The sequence below is a fragment of the Heptranchias perlo genome, unplaced genomic scaffold (genome assembly GCF_035084215.1).
Source record: "Heptranchias perlo isolate sHepPer1 unplaced genomic scaffold, sHepPer1.hap1 HAP1_SCAFFOLD_70, whole genome shotgun sequence".
Taxonomy (NCBI): domain Eukaryota; kingdom Metazoa; phylum Chordata; class Chondrichthyes; order Hexanchiformes; family Hexanchidae; genus Heptranchias; species Heptranchias perlo.
Window position 1 is genome coordinate 2,992,289 of NW_027139729.1, and position 25,787 is coordinate 3,018,075.

The window sequence follows — 25,787 nt, forward strand, 5'->3', positions numbered from 1 at the left end:
CTCAACGAAGGGAAAAAGCTCCTTAGTATCCATCCTATCTGTGCCCCTCATAATTTTGTACACCTCAATCATGTCCCCCCTCAGCCTCCTCTGCTCCAAGGAAAACAAACCCAATCTAAACAGTGGAGATTCCCATTTCAAATAAAGGAGTTAAGTGTTAGCGGGCTCTGGGATGAGCGCGATGCTGGGCAGGCCTGCATTTGTTGCCCGTCCCTAATTGCCACTTGAGAAAGTGGTGGTGAGCCGCCTCCTTGTTGAACAGCTGCAGTCCATGTGGTGAAAGTGCTCCATCGATGCTGCTAGGTAGGGAGTTCCAGGATTTTTACACAGTGACGATGAAAGAAAAGCGATATATGTCTCAGTCGATATGATTTGTAACTTGGGGGAAATTTGGAGGTAATGCTGTTCCCATCCAGCTGCTATCTTTGTCCTTCCAGGTGTTGGAGGTCGCAGGTTTGGGCGTTACTGTCGAAATCCAACCCAGTGAGATGATATGGAAAACCAGAATGTAATTCATTAAAGTACTCCGAGTTACATGGTTATTTTGAAAATCTCGGCACGCAGTTTCGGTTATCTGACAGAGAAACCTGTAATGTGACAAGTCCAGCCAGTTTGGAGGTGCCTCGTGAGGTGACACTACACTCAGTGGAGTTAATAGTAAAAAGGAAGTCAAGGGAAGGGTGGGGCCGATTAGGGACCAAAAAGGCGATCTTCTTGTGGAGGCAGAGGGCATGTCTGAGATACCTTATGAGTACTTTGCATCTGTCTTCACTGAGGAAGCGGATGCTGCCAATGTTCCAGTAAAGGCGGAGAAACTGGATAGGATGAGAATAGATAAAGAGGAGGCACGTAAAAGGTTAGTAAAGCTCAGAGTAGAAAAGTCACCCGGTTCGGATGGGATGCATCCCAGCTTGCTGAGAAAAGTACGGGTGGAAATTGTGGAGGGATGAACCCGGCAACGACAGGCCAGTCAGACTAACGTCGATGGTGGTGAAACTTTTAGAGACAATAACCCGGGACAAAATTAATTGGCACTTGGGAAAATATGGGTTAATAAATGAAAGCCAGCACGGATTTGTTAAAGGTAAATCGTGTTGGACTAATTTGATTGAGTTCTTTGATGAAGTAGTGGAGAAGATTGATAAGGGTAATGTAGTTGATGTTTTATATAAAGACCTTCAAAGGGCGTTTCAAAAAGTGCCATACAATAGACTTGTTGGCAAAATTGAAGCCCATTGGATTAAAGGGCAGTGGATGCGTGGATACGTAATTAGCAAAGAGACAGAAAGCAGAGAGTAGTGGTGAATGGTTGATTTTCAAACTCGAATGAAGTGTGCAGTCGTGTCACCCATGGGTCGCGGTTGGGACCGCTGCTCTTTTTGATATATGGTAATGACCTGCACTTGGATACAGAGGGCATAATTTCAAATTTTGCAGGAGATACGAAACATAGAAAGAAGTGAGGAGGATGGTCACAAACTCAAGGAGGACATAGACAGACTGGTGAAATGGGCAGACACATGGCAGATGAAAGTTAACACAGCGAAGTGCGAATTAATTCATTTTGGTAGGAAGATTGAGGCGAGGCAATATAAACTAAATGGTACAAATTTAAAGGGGGTGCGGGAACAAAGAGACCTGGGGGTGTACATACATTAAACTTTCAAGGTGGCAGGACAAATTGAGAAGGCCGCTAAAGGGGATACTGAATTCTTTATAAACAGATTTACAGGATACAAAAGCAAGGAAGTTGTGCTAAACATTTACAAAACACTGGTTAGGCCCCTGCTGTAGTATTGCGGCGAAATCTGCGCACCACACTTTAGGAGGGATGTCAAGACGTTAGAAAGGTACAGAGGAGATTTACTAGAAAAGTAAAAGGGATGAAAGACTTCTGATAAGTGGAAAGACTGGAGAAACTGAGGACGCTAAATTAGGCCGTGTAGCGCCCGTTGATTCGGCGCTATGTGGCCTCTCCAACATCTAAGATGGCGTCTTGCATGCGAACGCACATTTGCAGCGTGATGTGCACCAGATGCCATCTTGGTATTGGAGTTAGCAGTGGGCGAAGATTATGAAGCCGGAATCATGTAAAGTAGGGAGAAAATGGCTTCAATCAGTGTGCAACGCTGATTTAGAGTGATAAACACAATTTTGGGACTTAACGCACAACTCAACGCACAGTCTTAACCCCGACCATCTGAACGTGTCTAAGATTGCCTGGAGGACACTCACCGGCGCTATTTAAAGCGACCATGCAGGATATACAAATTAGTGGCTGGATTATTGTTTTTTTTTTTTTTATTCGTTCACGGGATGTGGGCGTCGCTGGCAAGGCCGGCATTTATTGCCCATCCCTAATTGCCCTCGAGAAGGTGGTGGTGAGCCGCCTTCTTGAATCGCTGCAGTCCGTGTGGTGACGGTTCTCCCACAGTGCTGTTAGGAAGGGAGTTCCAGGATTTTGACCCAGCGACAATGAAGGAACGGCGATATATTTCCAAGTCGGGATGGTGTGTGACTTGGAGGGGAACATGCAGGTGGTGTTGTTCCCATGCGCCTGCTGCCCTTGTCCTTCTCGGTGGTAGAGGTCGCGGGTTTGGGAGGTGCTGTCGAAGAAGCCTTGGCGAGTTGCTGCAGTGCATCCTGTGGATGGTGCACACTGCAGCCACAGTGCGCCGGTGTTGAAGGGAGTGAATGTTTAGTGTGGTGGATGGGGTGCCAATCAAGCGGGCTGCTTTATCTTGGATGGTGTCGAGCTTCTTAAGTGTTGTTGGAGCTGCACTCATCCAGGCAAGTGGAGAGTATTCCATCACACTCCTGACTTGTGCCTTGTAGATGGTGGAAAGTCTTTGGGGAGTCAGGAGGTGAGTCACTCGCCGCAGAATACCCAGCCTCTGACCTGCTCTCGTAGCCACAGTATTTATATGGCTGGTCCAGTTAAGTTTCTGGTCAATGGTGACCCCCAGGATGTTGATGGTGGGGGATTCGGTGATGGTAATGCCGTTGAATGTCAAGGGTAGGTGGTTAGACTCTCTCTTGTTGGAGATGGTCATTGCCTGGCACTTATCTGGTGCGAATGTTACTTGCCACTTATGAGCCCAAGCCTGGATGTTGTCCAGGTCTTGCTGCATGCAGGCTTGGACTGCTTCATTATCTGAGGGGTTGCGAATGGAACTGAACACTGTGCAGTCATCAGCGAACATCCCCATTTCTGACCTTATGATGGAGGGAAGGTCATTGATGAAGCAGCTGAAGATGGTTGGGCCTAGGACACTGCCCTGAGGAACTCCTGCAGCAATGCCCTGGGGCTGAGATGATTGGCCTCCAACAACCACTACCATCTTCCTTTGTGCTAGGTATGACTCCAGCCACTGGAGTTTTCCCCTTGATTCCCATTGACTTCAATTTTACTAGGGCTCCTTGGTGCCACACTCGGTCAAATGCTGCCTTGATGTCAAGGGCAGTCACTCTCACCTCACCTCTGGAATTCAGCTCTTTTGTCCATGTTTGGACCCAGGATGTAATGAGGTCTGGAGCCGAGTGGTCCTGGCTGCCGAGACATTTGTAACTGTTCTTGGAGACTCTCCCACTCTTGAATACTAGGATGCAGGGACATGGCCTAACATTTAGAGCAAGGACGTGTTGGAGTGAATTTAGGAAATGCTTCTACATGCAAAGGGTGGGAAACAGTTCGAATGGTATTCTGCAGACGGCAGTTGATGCTGGCTTACTTGTGAAAGTTAATTCTGAGATTGATAGATTTCTGTGAACCAAGGGTATTAAGGGATATTGGGCTAAGGCAGGTATATGGAGTTAGGTCACAGGTCCACCGTGATCTCATTGAACGGCAGAACAGGCTCGATGGGCTAAATGCCACTGCCACTTGCTGTTTCCTGATATGCAACATCTTCTCCTGCAAGAAAGTGCGACGCGTGTTTGGATGATGTGCCTGTCATGGTTGAATAGCTGCCAGTGTGTGTGACCAGTGATTTGTTAGCCTGCGCTAACTCCTATACTAAAATAGCGTCTGGCGCACATCACGCTGGAAACGTGCGTGAGCATCCAAGACGCCATCTTGGATAGCGAATAGGCCGTGTCGGGCCGAAACAATGGGCGCAACACGGGCCGAAACAATGGGCGCTACACAGCCCAATTTAGCGCCCGAACCCTCCCCTTTCCGCCGGGCGTGTTCGTTTAAAGTTATTCTCCAACTATCACCCTGGGTTGTGAGGTAAAGTTTTAGTCGGGATTGATATCATAAATTTCTGACAGTGGAATATAAATCCGTCTGAGGCGGAGGCCTGAAACGGGCGATCGAGCACATTTTATACTCCACAGATTTTAAACACCACCCAATTATCATTTCCATTGAAGTCAATGTAAAGAAAAACCGGAAGAGATGAGAAACGCTCTGCCGATTCACTATCCTCCATTCTACGATAACGCCTAGTCATAATCTACCCCTAATGCTGTTGAATAGATATTTCAACAATCTCTGCTCCTCCCGCCCCTTTCACTCACCTGCGATAGTGACCGTCACAGCCTCGCTGAGCTGGGACCAAAACTGCCTTCTATTGACGGAGGTTCCATATTGACAGTGGTAGCTCCCTCCTTGGTCTGTTCCGGTGACTCTGAATTTTCCAATGTTGTCCTTTGTGATGATTTGATGAGAGTTCAGAAGTCGGCGATCTCTGTAAAAATGGAAAGTTTTATCGCGATAGTCTCCGGCCACGGTGCAGGTAATGGTCACCGTCTCTCCTTTCAAATACACGCCACTTGGTTGATCAGGGGATATCCGTGGCTTTTTCGGCGTATCTGTGGTAAAATAAACAGAAAGAACAATTGGAAATGAATCTGTGGATTAAGTTACGGTGGAAGTTTGGGAACTCCATACCGATTGTGCGGTGTTGAGGGGAAATGTTTGTATCGGCGGCTGAGATTCGACAAAACAGGAATTGATCATTCATTAGTGGAATCAAACTGAGGTGCGAGAGAAAAGAAATCAGTTTGTGGTTCTATTTCCAAAATTAGGTTTTAGTCCTGAAATTGCACCCTGCGATACGAGGGGAACATGGACAATGCGCTGATTTGAAATTCCCATTCTTTGTCATTGAGGCTATGGTACAAACCGGATATCAAAGAGTGAACTTCTCTGCTGAACCGTGGAGATTGGAACCTCAAATAAAGGAGGGAAGTGATGGTCGATTTATTTATTTATCATTCTTGGGGATGTGAATCAATGACATCACTGGAACTGAATATCGGATCGGGCTGATATCAGGCGGCCGATCCGATCCCGCCCGTCTTACACAACTGCCCGTGGCGGATTTCTACTCCATTTTTACTGAAGAACGGGCGCTCGAGCTTCAGCAGCACATTTTATACTCCACCCGTTTTATACACCACCCAATTATCATCTACATTGAAGTCAATGGAAATAAAAATCGGGAGATATGTGAAACAGCCTGCCGATTCATTATCATCCATTCTACGCGAGCGCACAGTCAAAATCTACCTCTAATGGTGTTGAATAAACATTTTAATAATCTCTGCACCCCTTCACTCACCTGCTATAGTGACCGTCACAGCCTCGCTGATCTGGGACAATAACTGCCTTCTATTGACGGTGGTTCCATATTGACATTGGTACCGCCCTCCTTGATCTGCTCTGCTGACCTTGAATGTTGCAATGTTGTCCTTTGCGATGACTTGATGAGAGTACACCGGTGGGCTACCTCTGTAAAAATGGAAGGTTTTATCGCGATAGTATCCGGTCACGATGCAGGTAATGGTAACCGTCTCTCCTTTCAAATATACCCCAGTCGGTTCATCAGGGGATATCCTTGGCGTTGTTATCGGATCTGTGGCAAAATGAATGGAAAGAACAATTAGAAATGGATCTGTGGATTATGTGTACGGTGGAAGGTTGGGAACTCAATACCGATTGTGCTGTGTTGTCGGGAACAGTTTGCATCAAGACTGAAATTCGACAAAACTGGAATTGGCCATTCATTCGTGGAATCAAACTGAGGTACGAGAGGAAATAAATCAGATTGTGGTTCTATGTCCAATCCTGCTCGTTTTACACAACTGCCGTGGCGGAAATCTACCCCATTGTTACAAAGACCCTGTCAGGAGCTGAGCGCACAGACCCTCTCTGTGAAAATTAAACACTGTTACATAGACTCTGTCAGGATCTGAGCGCACAGGCCCTCTCTGTGAAAATTAAATATAGTTACAGAGACCCTGTCAGGTGCTGAGCGCAGAGACCCCCTCTGTGAATATTAAACTTTTACAAAGACCCTGTCAGGAGCTGAGCGCCGATGGCCTCTCTCTGAATATTAAACACTGTTACAGAGACCCTGTCTGGAGCTGAGCGCGGAGACCCTCTCTGTGAATATTAAACACTGTTACAGAGACCCTGTCAGAAGATGAGCGCAGAGACCCTCTTTGTGAATATTAAACGCTGCTACATAGACCATGTCAGGAGCTAAGTGCAGAGACCCTCTCTGTGAATATTAAACACTGTTACAGAGACCCTGTCAGAAGCTGAGCGAAGAGACTCTCTCTGTGAATAGTAAACATTGTTACAAAGACCATGTCAGGAGCTGAGCGCAGAGACCCTCCCTGTGAATATTAAACTCAGTTATATTTAATCAAGTAGGAATTTTTGTACTTATCAAGGGCGTTGAAATATTAACAATCTCAGCCCCCTTCACTCACCTGCGATAGTGACCGTCACAGCCTCGCTGAACTGAGACGATAACCACCTGCTATTGATGAATGTTTCATATTTGCACTGGTACCGCCCTCCTTGGTCTGCTCTGGTAACCGGGAATGTTCCAACGTTGTCCTTTTTGATGATCTGATCAGAGGACAGCAGTCGTCTATCTCTGTAAAAATAGAAGTTTTTATTGGGATAGTCTCCGGTCACGGTGCAGGTAATGGTAGCCGTCTCTCCTTTCAAATAAACACCAGTCGATTGATCAGGGGATATCCCTGGCGTTGTAAGCGGACCTGTAGTGAAATAAATGCGAAGAACAATTAAAAATGGATCTGTGGATTACGTGTACTGTCGAAGTTTGGGAACTCAATAACGATTGCGCTGTGTTTTCGAGAACAGTTGGAATCGGGGGCTGAAGTTCCACAAAACGGGAATTGACCAGTCATTCGTGGAATCAAACTGAGGTGAGAGAGAAGAGAAATCAGTTTGTGGTTCTGTTTCCAAAATCAGATTTTAGCCCTGAAATTGCTTTCTGCGATACGAGGGGAACATGGAAATGCGTGGATTTGAAATTCCAATTTCTGGTCATTTAGCCTGTGGTGCAAACCGGATTAAAAAGAGTGAATTTCTCTGTTAAACCGTGGAGATTAGAATCTCAAATAAAGGAGGTAAGTGATGGTGGGCTCGATTTCATCATTATCATTCTTGGGGATGAGAATCAATGACCTCACTGGGAGTGAATATTGGGCTGAGAGCCTGCTGCACCGTCACATGTCCCGTCTTTCAGATGAGACGTTAAACCGAGGCCCCGGCTGCCGTCTCAAGTGAATGTAAAAGATCCCACGCCACTATTTCGAAGGAGAGCAGGAGAGTTTTCCCTGGTGTCCTGAGCCAAATATTTATCCCTCAATCAACACCACTAAAACAGATTATCTGATCATTATCACATTACTGTATGTGGGGCCTTGCTGAGTGCAATTTGACCGTCGCGGTTCCTGCATTATAACAGTGACTGTACTTCAAATGTACTTCATTGGCTGTAAAGCGCTTTGGACGTCCAGAGGTCATAAAAGGCGCCAACTAAATGGTACTTCCTTCTTTTATTCAAAAACTGTGGCTGTTTTCCTTGTAACAAAGGAGAATGGGGGTAATTTAGTGGCCGTCTTTAAATTTCAGAAGGGTTGGAACCGAGTATAGAGACACAGGAGGTTTCCGGGAGTCCGAACGAGTGGAGATTGATCAGATATAAATGGTATTTCGGGCAGGGAGCAGGAGGGACATTTTAAAGCAAGTGTTGCGAGGCTGTGGAATGAAGCAGAGACCATGTCAACATTTAAGAATAGGTTCGATCGACGGTTGAAGGGAATTGGGAGCAGAGCACGCACATGGGATTAGGGCTATTGCTCGTGTGGAGGATAAACACCAACACGAAGTGGTTGGGCCGAACGGCCTGTTTGCGTGTTATAATTTCTCCATAATTCTATCCTCGTATTCCTCCAGCAACCGACTGGAATCAGAAAAGCAGAATTGCAGCTGTCTTGCACATTTTAGTTTAAGAATCTCTGCGAAGGGAAATATGTTAAACGTGCATAGAACGTTAGTTAGACCACACTGTGTACAGTTCTGATCTCCATATTACAAATAGGGTATCCATATTACACTGGACAGGTGCAAAACGATTTAGTAGGATGATTCGAAAGCTGAGAGATATACTTATCAGGAAAGACTGAACTGTCTGGGACTCTTTTCTCCAGAAAACAGAAGGTTTAGGGGTGACCTGATAGAGGTCTTTAAAATTATGTAGCGATTTGATAGGTTAGACGTAGAGAAAATGTTTCCACTTGTAGGGGAGACAGAAATTAGGGGTTATAAATATAATATAGTCACCAATAAACCCAATAGGGGATTCAGGAGAAACTTCTTTACCCAGAGAGCAGTGAGAATGTGGAACTCGTTACCACAAGTAGTAGTTTAGGCGAATAGTATTGATGCAATTAAGGGGAAGCTGGATTAATATATGAGCGAGAAAGGAATAGGGTGGAGGAGGCTCTTGTGGAGCATAAACGCCGACACGGACCTGTTGAGTCAAATGGCCTGTTTCTGTATCCAATTTTTTTAAGTCTTCCCATTGGCTCATGGTTACAGCATTCTTCTGGTACCGTGGTTAACTCTGATTAACGATTCATTCCCAGGTGTTTGCCTTTAAAATAATTAATTGATATTCACACTCTAAAATCAATTATCCAACTTTGAATTTGCAGTTGTGGCGATGTTATCCAAATGGAACAGAGTGACAGAGAGGAATGAAACATAGGAGTGGAAGAGAAACAGTGAGAAACAATGCGAGAGAATCAAGGAGAAATTGAAAGAGGGTTATCAGCGAGACTGGATAGGAAGATAAAAAGAGAGAGCGGGCGGGAATGAGTGACAAGTGCAATGAGACAGTGGGACGAAAGAGAGAGTATGAAAAAGAGAGGCAGCAAATAAGCAAAGAGCAATGAGAGAGAGGGGGTGTAGTGAAATAGGAGAGGTAACTGGAATGAAAAAGAAATGGAAAGAAGAAGTGAGAGGGAGAAAGAGAGAGAGAAGCTGGGCCTTTGACCCCTCCCTCTGTCGCTGATTGGCTCGCCGAGCTAACAAACTGCCTTGCACAAGAAACTTCACCCAACTTGGTTTTGGAGCTACGACAAGCCGGTTGTCCCTTTAACTGAGAATTTAGGAGGAAATTCTTCTCACAGAGAATGTGAAAGTCGCTGGCAGGCGGAGTGGTTGAAGCAGGTGGCAGTGATGCATCAAAGGGGGGCTAGATACATACACGAGGGAGAATGGAACAGAGGGCTGTGGGGGCAGGGTGGGGAAGCGGTCATTAAAATGTGGGATATAAACCCTGGCATCGACCAGCAGGAGCGAATGGTCCGATTCTGTGCTGTACATTCTATCTAATTCTATGTAATCAGCCCCCTACAGAGCGCTTCGAAATGAAAGCCAGAGTAATATTAAAGCTGTGAATATCTTTGGAAAGTTTCGGCCGAACTCCCATTGTTTGAAAGTAATGTGATGTGTGAAAATGCACATTTCTGAGATGACTGGTACTCCAGCTAATTCCCCCGCCTGCCTGTCAGGGAGTGAAGCTTTTCTGACGAAAGGGAAATATGACATTGTCTCCACACTACAATAAAGAAGGAAAACCATCGATGTTAGATTGTCATTTTCAAAATATTTAGTTGCTTATCACTTTTCAGTGTCGATTTTATGTGATTCGGCCCGCAACACAAAAGTTCTGCCCAAGCCCAAAAGGGATTGAGAACAGTGATCATCTTTTGTGTTAGCATTACTGACCGACAGATGGCGGTACTGCACGTTTTTTCGGGCATCTGAAGTTGAAACGGAATAAGAATATAAGACCATAAGAAATAGGAGCAGAAGTAGGCCATATGGCCCCTCGAGCCTGCTCCGACATTCAATAAGATCATGGCTGATCTTCAACCTCAACTCCACTTTTCCGCCAGCTCCCCATGTTCCTCGATTCCCCTAGAATATACAAATCTATCGATCTCGGCCTTGAATATAGTCGTGATGTGGAGATGCCGGTGATGGACTGGGCTGGACAAATGTAAGGGGTCTTACAACACCAGGTTATAGTCCAAAAGCTTTATTTGAAATCACAAGCTTTCGGAGCTTTCCTCCTTCGTCAGGTGAGTGTAAACTCATTCACTCACCTGACGAAGGAGGAAAGCTCCGAAAGCTTGTGATTTTCAAATAAAACTGTTGGACTATAACCTGGTGTTGTAAGATTGCTTACATTCTTCCTTAGGGAAGGAGACCAAAACTGTGCACAGTACTCCAGGTGTGGTCTACCAGAGCCCTATAAAATTGCAACAAGGCCTCCTTACTCTTATACTCCAACCCTTTGCAATAAAGGCTATCATACCATTTGCCTTCCTAATTGCTTGCTGTACCTGCATGTTAACTTTCTGTGATTCATGTACAAGGACACCCAAATCCTTCTGACTACCAACGTTTCTTAGGCTCTCACCGTTTAAAAATATTCTGTTTTTCTATTCTACCTACCAAAGTGAATAACCTTACATTTTCCCACATTATACTCGATCTGCCACCTTCTTGCCCATTCCTTCAACCTGTTTATATCACTTTGCAGCATCTTCGCGACCTCCTCACAGCTTACTTTCCCACCTAGCTTTTTGTCGTCAGCAAACTTGGATAAATTACATTGGGTCCCTTCATCAAAGTCTTTAATATAGATTGTAAATAGCTAATGCCCAAGCACCGATCCTTGTGGCAGCACACTAGTTACAGCCCGCCAAACTAATAATGAAATGTTTATCCCTACTCTCTGTTTGCTCTCTGTCAACCAATGCTCAATCCACGCTAAAAAATTACACCAATCCCATGAGCCCTAACCTTGTGTAACAGCCTCTTGTGTGGCACCTTATCGGATGCCTTTTGAAAATCCAAATATACAACATCCACTGGTTCTCCTTTATCTACCCTGCAAGTTACATCCTCAATAAACTCTAATAGACTGGTTATATACGATTTCCCTTTCATAAAAACATGTTGACTCTGCCTAATCATATTATGATTTTTTTAAGTGCCCTGTTACTATGTCCTTAATAAGAGATTCCAGCATTTTCCCTACTACTGATGTCAGGCTAACTGATCTATAGTTCTCTGTTTTTTCTCTCTCCCTCCTTTCTTGAATAGTGGGTTTACATTTGCTACCTTCCAATCCACAGGGACCGTTCTCGAAACTAGGGAATTCTGGAAGATAAAAACCAATGCATCCACTATCTCGACAGCCACCTCTTTTAAAACCCGAGGATGTAGGCCATCAGGTACAGGGGATTTGTTGGCATTTAGCCTCATTAATTTGTCCAGTACTTTTTCTTTACTAAACATAATTGCTTTAAGTTCCACACTCTCATTAGACCCTTGGTTCCACACTATTTCCAGTATGCTTTTCGTGTCTTTTACTATGAAGACAGATAAAAAGTATTAATTTAACGTCTCTGCTATTTCCTTATTCCCCATTTTAATTTCTCCTGACTCTGCCGCTAAGGGACCCACGTTTACATTCGCTAATCCCTTTCTCTTTTACATACTTGCAGAAGCTCTTAAAATCTGTTTTTATATTTCTTGCTAGTTTACATTCATACTCAACTTTCTCCCTCTTTATCAATTGTTTTGGTCGTCCTCTGCTGATTTCTTAAACCCTCCTAATCCTCAGGCTTACTATTTTTGGCAACATTGTAAGCCTCTTCGTTTACCACTAACCTTAACGTGTCTAGTTAGCTACGGTTCGATCACTTCTCCCATGCAGCTTTATTCCTCAAGGCAATGTATATTCGTTTAGAATTATCAATTGTTTCTGTAAATGTTCGTCATTGCTTATCCACCATCACATCTTTTAATCTAATTTCCCAATCTACCTTAAGCAACTTGTCCCTCATACTTACGTAATTGGCTTTGCTTAAATTTAAGTCCCGAGTTTCAGATTTAACTACATCACTCTCAAACTCAATATGAAATTCTATCACATCTTGATCACTCTTCCCCAGAGGATCCTTACACATAATATTATTAATTAACCCTGCCTCATTAAACAATACTAGATCTAAAATAATCTTTTTCCTATTTGGTTTCTCGGCATATTGTTCCAGAAAATTGCCTCGAATGCATTCCATGAACTGTTCTTCCAAACGTCTTTTGCCAATTTGGTGTGCCCAGTCTGTATGAGGATTAAAGTCGCACACGATTATTACATTACCCTTGTTACATGCTCCTCTTAATTTCCTGATTTATACTTTGTCCAACACTATAACTACTGTCAGGAGGCCTATAAACTACTCCCACCAGTATTTTCTGTCTCTTGTTCTTTCTTAGCTCCCATACTGATTCTACATCCTGATTTTCTGAGCTAAGTTCCTCTCTCACTATTGTCTTCATTGCATCCTTTATTATCAGGGCTACCACACTCCACAACCCCCGCCACAAACTTTTCCATTTTGACAATCATTTCTAAAAATCAAGTACCCTGGAATATTTAGTTCCACGCAATGGTCACCCTGCAAACTAATGTTGGATAAACACGCAAAACGGTTGGAGGGACCACTCGGTAGTCTCACTATTTTGTGAATGAAAATAAAAGTCTTTGCGTTCTCTTGGGTTAGGGCGAAGGAACCGGATCTCGTGGACAAGCCGAGTTCAGAGAGGACATGGCGGGAAATAGGAGAGAAATAAAGATGAAATTCAAGACTAGGGCTCGGGGAATTAGAAGTAAGGTTTCGTTTGTTGGGCGCTGGGAAGGAGTGGAAGCAGCATAGGCAGCTGAGCAGATGGCCATAGGAGTAGAGAGGTCACCAGAGATCGGCGGGTGATGGTTGGGTGGGGGCGGAGTTGGGGTGGTGGTGGTGGGGATGTGGTCGTGAATTTGGGTAACAGTGTTTATATGGAGAGAGAAGTTTCGAAGGTACACGTGGGCAGTTAAAAAAGGCTAGAGAGGGACATAGAGGCTGACATGGAGATTGAAACCACCGAGGACGAGGAGTCGCTCAATGAACAGTCTGAGGAAGGAAATCTTGGTAAGATAATCGGGTGGGACTGGGTGGTGGGGGTGGGAGGGTAGGGGTCGGTAGACAAATACAAATTATGGAGCGGTCAGAAGGGTGGATCACGATGAGGTGATTGAAGCAAGAGAAGGTTCCAGAGGAGCAGGAGAAAAGCCTAAGGTGCCATTAACGATTAGGATCACAGTGCTATCACAGCGGCGTTGGTGAGACGTGTGGTGGTGGGATACGTGGTGGTGGGATATATGGTGGGACATGTGTTGTTGGGACATGTGTTGTTGGGGCATGTGGTGGTGCTGTCATATGTGATGGGACACATGTTGTTAGGAAAAACGTCGGTGGGATACGTGGTGGGACATGTGTTGGTGGGACATGTGTTGGAGGGACATGTTGGAGGGACATGTGTTGGTGGGACATGTGTTGGAGGGACATGTTGGAGGGACATGTGTTGGAGGGACATGTGTTGGAATGTACAAGCCGCTAGGGAGGCTTTAGTAAGTGATAAGATGTTGCCATTGTGAGCCAAGACTCAGTCAAAGACAGTTGGTCAACGCAATCTTACAAACATCCACATGCATGGCCAGGGCCTTGCTCGTGAGTGAAGCATCATTCTCGATGGAAATTGATAGGGGTGCTGGTTGATCAATTGAAGAGACCAAGTTGTTAGTAGAGGGTCGGGTGAGTGTGATAGTAAGAAAGATTGGGAGATTAGACCTCAGGGGAGCGATGGGTGGGAAGATCAGCAACAGAGGAGGGGGGTGTTGCTGGCCGTATGAAACGATTGACAGAGCTCTCGATGGGCTTTTGGAGAATGCCAAGAGTGACACAGAGAGCAGCTGTGGACTAATTCACGAGGAATTCAAGCCTGGGACAGTAGGAGTTTTGGAACGCCGAGAAGCAGTGATGTGTTGGGATAATGACGATTGGGGAGGGTTGAAGTACCCAAGAGGGAAATACAGATCATAGAGAATCAGGAAAGGGATCTGGGGTTGATGACAGATTTATCCTTCAACTCATCTAGCCAATGCCTGGCTCATGCAAAGTGTTGAGATTTGAATTACTAACAAAACGAAACGCAGGATAGATCAAAAGAAGTGATGTTAACATTAAGTAGAACATTTGTCCGGGAAAGTGCATGGAATTAGAGACAACCTATTGACATGGGTAGGGAATTGGTTAGAACGTAGGAGACAGAGAGCAGGGATAATGGGTATGCATTCCAATTGGCAGGATATTGCTAGTGATGTCCCCCAGGGATCTGTACTGGGGCCTTAGAATTCACTATATGTATAAATGGCACAGATGAAGAAATCAAGAGCCCTATATCCAAGTTTGCTGACGACATTAAGTTAGGTGGCACAGTAAGTTGTGTAGATGGGAGAAGACAATTGCTAAAGACCTGAGAAAGAAAGATCAGGTTATTTTCTAAATGGTGAGCAGCTAGGAACTGTGGCGCAATGGTGAGATTTAGGGATCCAAGTATAGAAATCACTAAAAGCTAATGGACAGGTACAAAAATTAACTTAAATGGCTAATGGAATGTTAGCACTTATCTCAAGGGGGCTGGAATACAAAGTATTGGAAGTTATGCTATAGTTATATAAAGCTCTGGTCAGATTGCATCTGGAGACACTGCATTCAATTCTGGGCTCTGCATCTCAGGAAGGATATACTGGCCTTGGAGGGGTTGCAGCGAAGAATAAGCAGAATGATAACAGGGCAAAAATGGTTCATTTATGAGGACAGGTTGCATGGACTAGGGTGAGTATGGAAGATTAAAGGATGATCTAACCGAGATGTTTAAGATGATTAAAGTATTTGATAGGGTAGATAGAGAGAAACCATTTCTTCTGGTGGGAAGAGTCCAGAACAAGGAGGTATAACCTTAAAATTAGAGCTAGGCTTTTCAAGGGTAATGTCATGAATCACTCCTTCACACAAAGAGTAGTGGAAATCTGAAATACCTCCACAAAATGTTGTTGAGGCTGGGGCTCAATTGAATTCGTCAAAACTGGGATTGATAGATTTTTATTAGGCAAGGGTATTGAGGGATATGGAACTAAGGTGGGTAAATGGAGTTAAGATTCAGATCATAGAATTACATAGAATTACACAGAATGTACAGCACAGAAACATGCCATTCGGCCCTACAGGTCCATGCCGGTCTTTGTGGTCCACACGAGCCTTGTCCCTCCCCACTTCATCAAACCGTATCTGCATATCCTTCCATTCCTTTCTTCCTCATGTGTTCAACTAGCTTCCTCTGAAATGCATCTATGTCAGTTGCCTCAACTACTCCCGGTGGTAACGAGTTCCACCTTCTAACCACACCCTGGGTTCTCCTGAATTCCCTATTGGATTTATTAGTGACTACCTTATATTTCTGAGCAATAGTTCTGATCTCCCCCGCAAATGGAAACACCATCTCTACGTCCACCCTATCAAACCATTTCATAATCTTAAAGACCTCTATCAGGTCACCCCTCAGTCTTCTCTTTTCCAGAGAAAAGCGCCCCAGCCTGCTCAATCTTTACTAATAGCTATAACCTCTCAGTTCTAGAATCAGCCTAGTAATTCTTTTTACGCTTTCTCCAGTCCCTCCATGTGCTGTTTATAATATGGAGATCAGATCTGTTCACAGTACTCCAAGTGTGGTCTAAGCAAGATCAGTCATGGTCTAAAGGAATGGAGGAATAAGCTCGAGGGGCCGAATGGTCAACACCTGTTCCTATGTCCCTATGTTCCACCTGGAGTGCTATTTGCAGTTTTGTAACCCACGACAGAGTAAGTGTATAGATGTACTGTCCATAACATGGACATATCCCATAGTGCCTTCGCAATGACAGCTGCTGAGATGCAGACCTGTATTACTGCTACGAATGACACAACACGATTGGTTACAGTAATCAAATTCATTTACATAAAAAACAACTGAATGCTTCAGCAGTCTAGAACATTAGTTATTGAATTTCATTATTTTAGAGAAAAACGTCGACACTAACCTTGAGAAACACTCTGCCGAGCCCCAAAGATAACTAAAAGGAGAAAATATAAATTAGTTAAATGAACACCAACACCTTTAGACGATCAATATAACAAGCTGATTTTCGTGAATTGTTTTATGGATATTTCTCAGTGTGATTGCATTGGTGGCATTTTGGTCCGTTTCGGTTAAATTCCCTCTCCAGAACTTGAGAGAGTTCCAGATTTCCACTACCCTTTGTTTGAAAAAGTACTTCCTGCTTTCACTCCAATTGGTCCAGCTCTAATTTTAATACCATGCCCACTTGTTCTCGATTCCCTCTATAACTGAATAAAATCAATCGAGACGACCCTATGTAAAACATTCCAAATACCCACGACAAGTATCAAAAGGTGCCCTTGGGCCTAATGACACAAAACCGCATGAAAACTTGTTCAAAAAACATGAAGGGCCCATTTTGTGGCTGAGTGAAACCGTCACTGATTGACAAGGGAAAGCAGCTGGTGTGGAGTGTGGAGTGTGTGTGTATCTTTACAGATCTTCACATGCGTCCACATCACGAAACAGAATTGCAGTGCAGGCGTCGGAGCTCCAATATGGAATAGATGGATGCATTAACGGTGAGAATTGAGATTTTAAAAATTGGAGATGATGGGGTTAATGCTGAGCATAACGGACACAAAACAACGTGAAAAGTTCTTCAAAATGCACAAAAGCCCGTTTTGGGACTGAGTGAAAGATAAAGGAAAACAGCTGGGTTGGGTGTGTGTCCAAAAATTGTGCATTTTTACAGATTCCCACATCTCCACACCATGAAACAGAATTGCAATAGAAGTGTCGGAGCTCTATTATGGGATGGATGGATGGATGCATTAACGGTGGGAATTGATATGGAAACATTGGAGATTAAAAGCTTCATGCTGAGCCCAACGGGCAACTGCAGCACTGAGTTTATTGAGGACATTAGTCTCCACCCACTGTACAGTTTTGCAAGAGGAGGACAGTACCTAAGGAAACTGACCATTCACAATTTCACCTGGTTTGGGGCCCGGAATGGAAGTTGGGTAGTCAGCTGTTTACACCGAATAAGGTTAAGGGAGCAGGAGGTGTGTCTAATGGGCAAGCTCAGCTCGGAAAGTGCATGCGTGGAGATCGGAGGGAAACTAGAAAAAGGCTCAGGATCAGGGCTGGGTGATGGGGGAGCCTTAGGAGAGGTTGGGCCTGGTGATATTGGGACTTGTGGGATGCAGCAGATGCATCTGAATGGATGGTCTTAATCTTAGTGACTTCAGTTATGTGGAGAGACAAGAGAAACTGGGATTGTTCTCCTTTGAGCAGAGAAGGTTAAATGGAGATTTAATAGGGGTGTTCAAAATCATGAAGGGATTTGATCGACTATGTAGTGAGAAACTGTTACCAATGGCTGGAGGGTCTGGAATCAAATGATACAGATTTAAGTTAATTGGCAAAAGAACCAGAAGGAGATCAGGATAAATGTTGTTACACCGCAAGTTGTTCTGATCTGGAATGGTGGTGGAAGCAGATTCAATAGTAACTTCCAAAAGTGGATTGGATAGAAAGTTGTAAAGGGAAAAAATGCTGAGAGATGGTGAAAGATCAGGGGAGTGGGATTAATTTGATAGCTCATTTAAAAGCTGGCACATGCATGACGAGCCGAATGGCCTTCCTCTGTGCTGTAAGGCTTCATGAAGTTCACTAGGTCCTCGTATTTGTTGTTGGAGGAGAGTGTGGAGGGGGCTGGGAAAGAGATTTATGGAGATTGTGTGTTGTGGGCAAAAGAAGCTGGAGGTTATCTTTGGTCCCCAGGGTCATTCTGGAGCAGCAGGCGGTTTTCAGAGAGGACATCGTGCTTGTTCTAATTCTGGGTCAGCCATATCTGGTGATGGATGGCTAAACCAGTGGTGATCCAGATATGCTCAAGTCTGCACCCCTTGGAATTAAACCAGCAGGAACGATCAGGATAGAAGAGAGTAAACGTTTTACTCGGGGCAAAGGCATCAACGGTTGAAGAACGAGAGTGGTTGAGAAGTTCCACAGCCGCAGAAGTGTGATGACAAATGGCGGGTCAAAGTCTAGGCAACAGGGAGTGTGAAAGTGTTTATTCCAAAGTTGGAACGCAGAAGTAATTTGATTTGAAGTAAGTAAGGAGATGTAGGTCATGATGGTTGCAAGGAAGTGACTAATGCCTTGGCAGTGTACAACTCTGGGCACCACACTTTAGGAAGGATGTCAAGGTCTTGGAGAGGGTAACGAGGAGATTTACCCGGATGATACCAGGGAAGAGGGACTTCAGTTGTGTGGAGAGATTGGAGAAGCTGGGGTTGTTCTTCTGAGACCAGGTAAGCGTAAAGGCAGACCTAATAGAGGTATTCAAAATAATGAGGGGCTTTGATCGAGAAACTAGAGTGAAACTTTTTCCGCTGGCAAGTGGTCTTCAACCAGAGGTCACAGATTTCAAAGAGTTGGCAAAAGAACTAGAGGGAAATGAGGAGAAATGTTTACATAAAGAGGTTTGCGAAGATCTGGAACACACTACCTGAAAGGGTGATGGAAGCAGATTCCATAGGAACTTTCAAAGGGCAATTGGACATGTACTTGAAGGGGACTAATTTGCAGGGTTATGGAGAAAATAATTGGGGTGTGTTACTAATTTGGATAGCTCGTTCAAGGAGCCAGCATAGACTCGACGGGCGGAAAGGCCTCCTTCCACGTTGTAAGATTCTATGATTCTATGATTCTTGTCAACTTGAAATTTTAGTAAGCAATGAGAAGGATATTGGCAGAGCTCAGGAGGGCATTGGTAGATTGGTGAAAAGGGGAAACACGTGGCAGATGACATTTAATGTAGAGAAGTGTGAAGTGATGTATTTTGGAAAGAAGAGTGAGAAGAGGCAATATTACCTAAATGATCAAATTGCACAGCGGGAGCATTAACAGAGAGACCTGGGGATACACATACACAAATCTTTGAAGGTGGTAGTTGGAGATTAAACGGTAAATGCCGACCCTCCTGCCAGTGGAAACAGTCTCTCCCCAACTTCTCGATTAAAACCTTTCATTATTTTTTTCTGAGCAACGGGCAGCAGTAGCACTGTGTTTATTTCAGGACATTAGTCTCACACACTGTGCAGATCTACATCTGTGATATGGTCAACTCCAGCACACTGAAGGAGGAGGTGGAGTCTAAATAATGAGAACAGAATGGTGTTTGAACTCACTGGGAACCGATACTTTTACAAACAGTTTATTCATTGTTACAAATGTCACAATTCGGGTGAACGGTATGGAAGGAGGAAGTAAATTGAACATGAATAAGTAAAGAATCTGAAAATATTGCAGGCAGAATTTAACAGTGATATCAAATACTTAGAACGGAAGCCAATGGTTTCAGCTCAGAAGCGCTTCACCTCGGACAAAGAGGAAGTTTAACCGCTGACAGTAAGGACAGTCAGCAGAACAAGAGTGTGTTTAAACACACTGAATGAAAATTCATTGTGCCAATCTATCTGATTTTCTTCCAATCGATGGTTATATTCATTAATTCTTTGAAAGCAACCACTAATAGAGGTGCAGTAACGGATATATTCTCAGGCATTCATTTATTAATAAAATATAATTCAAGAAACTTAAAATGAATAAAAATATTTAACATTGCAACTAACATCTCCGAAGCTTTCATTAAGGGAATCTATTTAGGGACAGCACTCAAACAGAATGGGAACCCCTGACAGTAAGAACATTGTAGCAGAACCAAGAATGTGTTGAAATATATTGAATGAAAATACATTGTGGCAATCTCTCTGATAGGCTTTTAACCGAGTAATTAATTAATTCTTTGAAATCCACCCCTAATAGTGGTGCAGGAGCACACTGATTATCAGGCATTCATTTATTAATGAAATTGAATTGAATTCACTTGAAATTGATGGAGATGTTTAATATTACACCTAATATCTCCTAAGCTAGCAATAAGGGGATATATTAGATTGTGCCCCCTTGTTCTCCATTTCACCACCATAACTTAATAAGGTCTATCGAGAGGTGTAAATTTGTAACTAATTCCATTAATCCATGGTAATTATCAATAGGTGCACTTGGGTCTAATTACAAAAAACAGCATGAAAAGTTGGAGATAAGGGGTTAATGCTGAGCCCAACTTGCAGCTGCAGCACTGTGTTTATTGAGGAACATTAATCTCCACCCACTGTGTAGATCTGTATCTTAGTGACATGGTCAATTCTAGCACACTGAAGGAGGAAGTGGAGTTAAAATAAATTCCTAGAGCTGAATGCCGTCAGAATTATTCACCAGAAACATTTATTCGTACAGACAGTACACACACCCACATAAATATCACAAAATCCCTAAAATCGAGATGCAAGATGGAATAGAGAATGAAAAATAAGCAAGCAAACTGAAAATGGCCAGTACTGAAGAGAACAGTAAGAGCAGTTCGCTTCATGGCGGAAGACAGCGGTTTCAACTCAGCGGTGGGTTAGTTCAAAGAAAGAGGAACTTAACCTCTGACAGAAGGAACAATGTCTCAACACCAACTGAGTAGCTAAAAATATATTTACTCGTTCATCCACTGAATGTGTTAAAATGTTTCTTCTCCCCTTTTTTCTCTCTATCTACCCCAAAGACGTGTATTCACGAAGGGAGTTGTTCAGGGCCGCCCTCCAATACCCCACCGCATTATCTGCTCATGTCTGAGTGCAGGGGGCTGATTGACCTGAGGTCAGCCGTGGTTACCCCTGGAAAACTGCACCCTCCTAACGCGCATGATCACTTCCAAGCATGGACCATATAGTATCATGGAATCAGAGAATCAGAGAAGGTTACTGCATGGCAGGAGGTCATTCGGCCCATCGAGTCCGTGCCGGCTCGATGCATGAGCAATCCAGCTAGTCCCACTGCCCCGCCAGAAATAGCAGGGCTCGTCCGAGATGCAATAAGGCGACACTTGGCCGATATTTCATTCAATGGCTTTGGGGCACTGAGCCCACTGGGATCGCCGCTATCGCCCCACCCCCACCCCTCCCCCCTCCCCGCCCCTTGATGGAGATCAGCAAACTCAGTGGATGTTGATCGTTGAATTTTCCTTTTATATACATCTTACTCCTACACTGTGGACAGTAACTGGGCAATCGGGAGACCAATATCTCCCCTTTTCACCCCGTCTCAAGGCGCCTCATGGGAGCGTTATCAAACAAAATGTGACACCGAGCCGCTAAAGGAGATATTAGGTCAGGTGACCAACAGTTGGTCAAAGCTGTCGGTTTTAACAGACAGATTCTCATAGATTCAATTGTCAAAGAAAAACTAGATCCGAGATACTTTAATACCGATATGAAGAGAGATTGTCCCCTCACCGTTACACTCCCCTCACCGTTACCCGCAGAGAATTCAGCACAAGCAAGCAACCGCTCTGAATGCTTTCCAATGTCGAGGGCTCCACGCCAAATTATGAGTTGCTTTCATCCACTGAGATACCGGAGTTCGGACACCGCCGGGTTCAGTCGCACTCTCCCGCTTACAGTTGCCCACTCAGACCGGGAATTGGTATCAAATTGTTTCACGACTCACCAAACAGCAGTAAAAAGCCGGTTGTATCCATTTTCGAAGAAGTGCTACTTTGAGACATGAGAGCTGTGAGGAACGGCGACTGAATCACTTGCTCCAACTCACAGAAGGACAAACCCGGAAGGGTTGAGAGACTTGAGAGCGGATATGGAGGATGGATGGGAATGAGTTGTTCCCCACAATTAAAGTAACAGCACCGAGTTTTGTGCAACCTGAAATAAGATGTGGTTTGGAACATTGCAATCATCTAATATGGCCGCCTTTGACTATTGGACGGTGATCACAGGATGAAGAGGTGAGAATGGACCATTTACCCAGAAAACAGCGTAAATCGTTTGTGTTCAGTTCGAACGATTGCTCCCATCATGGTCAGGATCTCTATTACTGGGAAGGGACTGTGTCCCACTTTCGGCACTCGGTGTCAGCGTCAAGCACCCAAAATTCAGGCGCAGGGAAATGGAACAACAAAGTGCCTCAACCCAAATATCAGAAGAGCTACTGTATCGTTCATTGCTTTTCTATTTCCAAAAACAGCCCTCCCGTGGGCTTGTTTAGTGAAGTGTTTTCATTATTACATTACAGACGATTAAAAATAAAACTGGAACATCCAAACCAGGTAGCAATTTAGTTCCACGGAAGTCTGGTATAATGAATGTACATGGATATGTTCAATGTGACTCTGATACTGAGTTGGTTTACTCTCTCATATCGCCCCGGTAACGACTGTGAGAATGAAAATACCACCTCCAGCTTTCTCCAACCGCCAATTTCAAACCGTTTCTCGATAATAGAACCAAAACACAGCGCTCCGCACAAACCCTTACAGACTCGGTCTTCATATTCAAGGATTCCCAGAAGCCCGGAGCTTTTAAATAAACCCCGTTACAATTAACAGTCAGTAATATTCCTGCCTAAATACAGTCCCTTCGATAACAAGTCAACCCGCCTCCTTCCATTTCAGTCCCAGACCCGATTCTATCTCCCTACACATCCCCTCGCAGAAGGGTTCAGCAGTTTACAAACACCTTATTCCAGCTGATTTGGAGAATCTCATGTGTTGGTGTTTGAGTTGTGGCGCAGAATTTCTCCGCCAGTGTTACCGTCTCACAGAGACTCTCGCCCTGAATCTGTTAAAAAAAATGACCATGAACTGGGACTGGAGCCGAACACATCCTCAGTTACTGTGAGGCCCGTCCCGGATATCTCATTCTCTCTGTTTTATATCAGACGTTCTCCCACCTTCATGTTCAGCACTAGAGAGAGACAAACACACACTGTCAGTCTTACACTTCCAATCAGTGTGTCTATATTACGCTTGCCAACAGTATCCAACATACGTATACAGCACCAGAGAGAGAGAGAACGACAGACATTTCCAGTATTTGTTCCAGACTGATCTGTAAAGTTGCGTTTTATCCAGAAAGATCCCGTTGGAGAGACAAAAGATCTGGTCTCATCTCTCACTGTCATTGTACCAGAGACAGACACGCTATTAATCCCACACTCAGGGACAGTGCAGAGAGTGACAAAAACAATGGGCGACATTTAACCCCCTTTTGCCTGTTCTACCATCTGCAGTTATGCAGCTCAGGGCCGTTTGGTATAACTCTCATTGACCGAGAGTTTCACTCCGGTTAAGTTAATCTGTGACTTTTGCTGTCAGATATGAATACTTTCCGGTCCCAACAAACACACCGACTCACTCTTACCTCGTCTGTTTCTCCAGGATTGGTCTGAGAAATCCTCGCATCAGTTTTATCAGTAAAGGGGCCAAGAATGAACAGAATCCATAGGTTCATTTCAGAATCGCTCACTTTATCTCTGAAAGACTCTTTACCATCAAAAGATACCGAGAGAAACAGCAGGGATGGAAACATCTAGTTTAATAGTTAGAGATTGTAAAGTCAGTCTGGATTCCAGCGTTAGGCACTGGTGGAATCCCATCTGTTTCCCATTCTGGTGCCTGTTCCTGCACTGCCTGTGGACCCCATTCCCTCTGACCTTTCCCCCAGACCCACTTCCTTTGCTCAGACTCGGAAAAATTCCAATTGGGGAAAGTTTCCATCGATTTTTGTGTTGGGAATTAAACCAGATATCTGCGCATGCGTGACTCAGCCCCGCCCCCAGCGCTGGATGTTGGTGAGCAGAAGAGCGCATGCGCGCTCCCCTCCCCCAGCTTGGCCTGTGGGCGCCATTCCCTCAGTGAGCGGAAGAAGATGGTTTAAAACAGCCGGGAATGGAGAGATCACGGCCCCCGGGGGAAGGGAGCAAAGAGCAGCCTCGTTACAGCAGCTCATCGCTTCGGGACCGTGTCCGCAGATGGGCTCAGAGATCGGCATTGAGTCCGGGGGCAGGTCAGGGGGAGTCCGGGGGCTGTTTGTAAGAGGCGGAGTGGATCAGGAACTGGTCCCGGAACATGGAGTGAGCGGGGGAAGGGAGAGGTCATTCTCGGGCTGTGTGTGTCCAGGGTGTGTCCAGGGTAAGGGAGACAGAATGGGAAAAAGCTGCTATTTAAAATCATTGCTGCTTTCTCTCCTCAAACCAGTAGTGAATGTTCCTGGTTTAGTTCCAGTCTCACCCTGTTTATTGTTATTGGACAGTGAAGAGTGGAAACAGAGCCGGACAGTAAGGATGTGGGGAGTTATACAAAGAGCATCTATTGCAGGCATCAGGTGAGAAGTGTGAAGGACACATTTTAAATAGCTTCTGTTTGTTTTCAGTTGAACGGTTAGTCCCATGGGAGAGGGGATTAGAAACCTGACCTGGACAAAGCTCCCTGCTCCATCGGTTCGTCCCATTCATGGATCAGTGCAGGAGTTGTGTTGTGTCTGGATGTCACGAAATTGTTTTAAAATCGCCCAACACACCTGGTGTGCAGAAGCTGAGTGCTGCAGTACTGCAGTGGAGTCAGACACTGACACTGTTTGTATCACTGGTTTTCATTTGTGGATATTCAAAATAATTATTCACAGATATGAAACTGATCACTTCTGTATTTTCGACCTCACCTGTTCTTGATTTACAAGATATATGTTTCTTTTTACAGGCAAACCCTTGAAGGAGCCAGAATGAATGTGAAGTTTCCTCCATCCGAGGCAAAGGAACAGTGCAGCCAGCTCCTTCTCACACACAGTAAGTACATTATCACTCACAGAGCACGGAGTCACAGACAGGTCATCAGTTCCACAGTCTCAGACAGCAGAAGTATTCAGTCCCACACTGATCCCAAGTTCCAGAGACACATTTTCAATCCAACAGTCAAACAGAGCAGGTGAGGCAGACACTGTTCCATTTCCCCCGAACTCTGTCCCGCTGACAGGTGGATACAAAAATCCCAGTCCAAAGTCATGCTTTCAGATTGTCAATTTCAAAAAAGGACAACTTTCGCCATGAATTAAATCCCAGATACCTCAAGATTCCAATTGTATGCGAGCCCAAAACTCTCTCACACACACACGTGAGTTTAATACATGAAGTATCCATTCGAATTGTGTGCCATTCGAATACAAATTGCAAGTCCAAAACTCATGTACATTATCAGATTGAGCAATGCTGTGACAGTGTAACCTGAGAAACACATATACTATGAGTTTATTATAAACAGGTATCGAGAGATTTAAAGATACAGTATCAATTCTATTCGCACAGACCGAGATACACATTACACAAGAGTCCAAAAATCTTATAAAATAAAACTTAAAGATGCAGTATCAATTCCTTTAGTGCAGTCAGATCTACACATTATATACCAATTCAAAAATGTCACTATATCAGGTTGAAAGATATATTATCACTCACAATATTGCTCACAGAGATACAGATTTAATTCTAATCCAAAATCACACAAATTATCTGATTAAAACCTCCAGCATAAAATCCTAAAGTGTAT

At 44.3% G+C, this 25,787-nt stretch overlaps 1 long non-coding RNA gene across 2 annotated transcripts in view; it reads left to right on the forward strand.

The window, feature by feature from the left end:
* Window positions 1-25,787, forward strand: part of LOC137318421 (uncharacterized) — a 201,505-nt gene that overhangs the window by 108,203 nt on the left and 67,515 nt on the right. Inside the window, exon 1 of one of the 2 annotated variants that reach the window (XR_010961885.1) lies at window positions 24,079-24,252. The exons of the other annotated variant lie outside the window; for it this stretch is intronic. This is a non-coding gene — a long non-coding RNA (uncharacterized lncRNA). Of the gene's footprint in view, window positions 1-24,078; window positions 24,253-25,787 lie in introns of those variants that run through there. 2 annotated transcript variants of the gene reach the window in all.